Source organism: Scylla paramamosain, chromosome 19 (assembly GCF_035594125.1).
Source record: "Scylla paramamosain isolate STU-SP2022 chromosome 19, ASM3559412v1, whole genome shotgun sequence".
Classification (NCBI taxonomy): Eukaryota; Metazoa; Arthropoda; class Malacostraca; order Decapoda; family Portunidae; genus Scylla; species Scylla paramamosain.
Genome location: NC_087169.1, coordinates 6,594,617 through 6,597,116, shown reverse-complemented (window position 1 = coordinate 6,597,116; position 2,500 = coordinate 6,594,617).

Below are 2,500 nucleotides of genomic sequence, written 5' to 3'. Positions count from 1 at the left end.
TGAACGACACAAGTGCATTAGCATAAGCATGCTAATAAGCGATAAACGATAAGCGATAAGCATGCTGCATGAAAAAAAAAAAAAAATATATATATATATATATATATATATATATATATATATATATATATATATATATATATATATATATATATATATATATATATATATATATATATATATATATATATATATATATATATATATATATATATATATATATATATATATATATATATATAATAGATAAATAAATAAAAAAAACAATAATAAATGATAATAATAATAATAATAATAATAATAATAATAATAATGATAATAATAATAATAATAATAATAATAATAATAATAATAATACATAGACATAAGTAAGTAAATTCATTAATGATACATGAATTACATGTTATGTGTGTTTCAGGTCGACCTTAAGGCAAACACGATATTAATTAAACAATTTTAGAAACAAATATCATGTCTATCATTACTAACATGGTCTTATCATTCGATTATTTTTTTACACTTAAATCTCTCTCTCTCTCTCTCTCTCTCTCTCTCTCTCTCTCTCTCTCTCTCTCTCTCTCTCTCTCTCTCTCTCTCTCTCTCTCTCTCTCTCTCTCTCTCTCTCTCTCTCTCTCTCTCTCTCTCTCTCTCTCTCTCTCTCTCTCTCTCTCTCTCTCTCTTTCTCTCTCTAGGCAAGATGCAAACACGGAGGCGCAGTTTCGGAAAACAATAGGAGGAACCCCATCAGGCCCATAAGCTTTCCGATGGTTTAGGGCACCGAGGGCATGGGAAACATCATTGCGAAGATTTTTAATAGGTAGCGTGAAGTAGTCAGAGGGTGAAAGAGAGGGAGGAACAAGCCCTGGATCGTCCAAGGCAGAGTTTTTAGCAAAGGTTTGAAGCAAGACATCAGCTTTAGATATAAATGTGATAGCAGTAGTGCCATCTGGTTGAAATAAAGGAGGGAAAGAAAAAGAAGCAAAGTTATTGGAGGTGTTTTTGGCTAGGTGCCAGAAGTCACGAGGGGAGTTAGATCTTGAAAGATTTTGACATTTTCTATTAGTGAAGGCGTTTTTGGCTATTTGGAGAAAAGACATGGCTTGGTTCCTGGTATAAATATAAAGTGCATGAGATTCTGGTGATGGAAGACTCAAATACTTCTGGTGGGCCACCTCTCTATCATGTATAGCACGAGAACAGGCTGTGTTAAAGCAAGATTTTGAAGGTTTAGGTCGAGAAAAAGAGTAAGGAATGTACTCTTCCATGCCACACACTATCACCTCTGTTATGCGCTCAGCACTCAGAGATGGATCTCTGACACGGAAGCAGTAATCATTCAAAGGAAAATCAGCAGAATACCTCCTCAGGTCCCCCCAAGTAGCAATCAATACGCCAGAAGCATCTCTGCTTAGGGGGATCCTGAGAAGGGAATGGAGTGATAGAATAAAATGCAGATATGAGATTGTGATCGGAGGAGCCTAACGGAGAAGAAAGGGTAACAGCATAAGCAAAAGGACTAGAGGTTGGGAAAAGGTCAAGAATGTTGGGCGTATCTCTAAGACTATAAGAAATACGAGTAGGGTGTTGCACCAATTGCTCTAGGTCGTGGAGGATAGCAAAGAGGCTAGTTCACCAGGATGATCAGTGAAGGAAGAGGAAAACCAAAGCTGGTGGTGAACATTGAAGTCTCCAAGAACTCGTATCTCTGCAAAAGGGAAGAGTCATAATGTGATCCATTCTAGAAGTTAAGTAGTCAAAGAATTTCTTATAGTCACAGGAGTTAGGTGAGAGGTATACAACACAAATAAATTTTGTTTGAGGGTGACTCTGTTGTCGTAGCCGGATGGTGGAAAACTCGGAAGATTCAAGAGCGTGGGCATGAGAGCAGGTTAAGTCGCTGCGGATATAAACGCAGCATCATTCAGCTTTGGATTGAAAATAAGGGTTAAAGACAATAGATGATATATGATCTCTAAAAGAAAAAGATAATGTTATATAATGGCATGATTATTTAAAAAAAAAAAGTTAAACATGAATTATGTTATAAACATGGAGGATTTCTTAAGCCAAAAAAAGTTTCTAAAAGAAAATAGATAATATATAATCTTGAGAAGAGAAAAATAACGTTAGGTAGTCTACCAAAAGGTAAATGAGAGAATATAAGAAGCAGAGCAGATAAGGAGTTAAAGATGAATTATGTTATGAATATGAAACATTTCCTAAGCAATTTTTTTGTAGTATAATGATACGAAGGTATAGTCTGTCCTAACCCCTCCATCAAGACCAATAATTTGTTAACGGCTTTGATTGAATTGAAACTGGATAATTTTCTATTTCTTTGCCTGACTTATTACTGGTCTATTCTCATCCATTATTTGCATATAAATAAAACGTAGATATAAGGTAAGGGAGAAATGTCCCGTCCTTAAGGGGGAACCAGGCGGGTTAGGTCAGCTGATGATAAGTTACATCAATCTTCTTTAGGAGGGAGATTCAACTA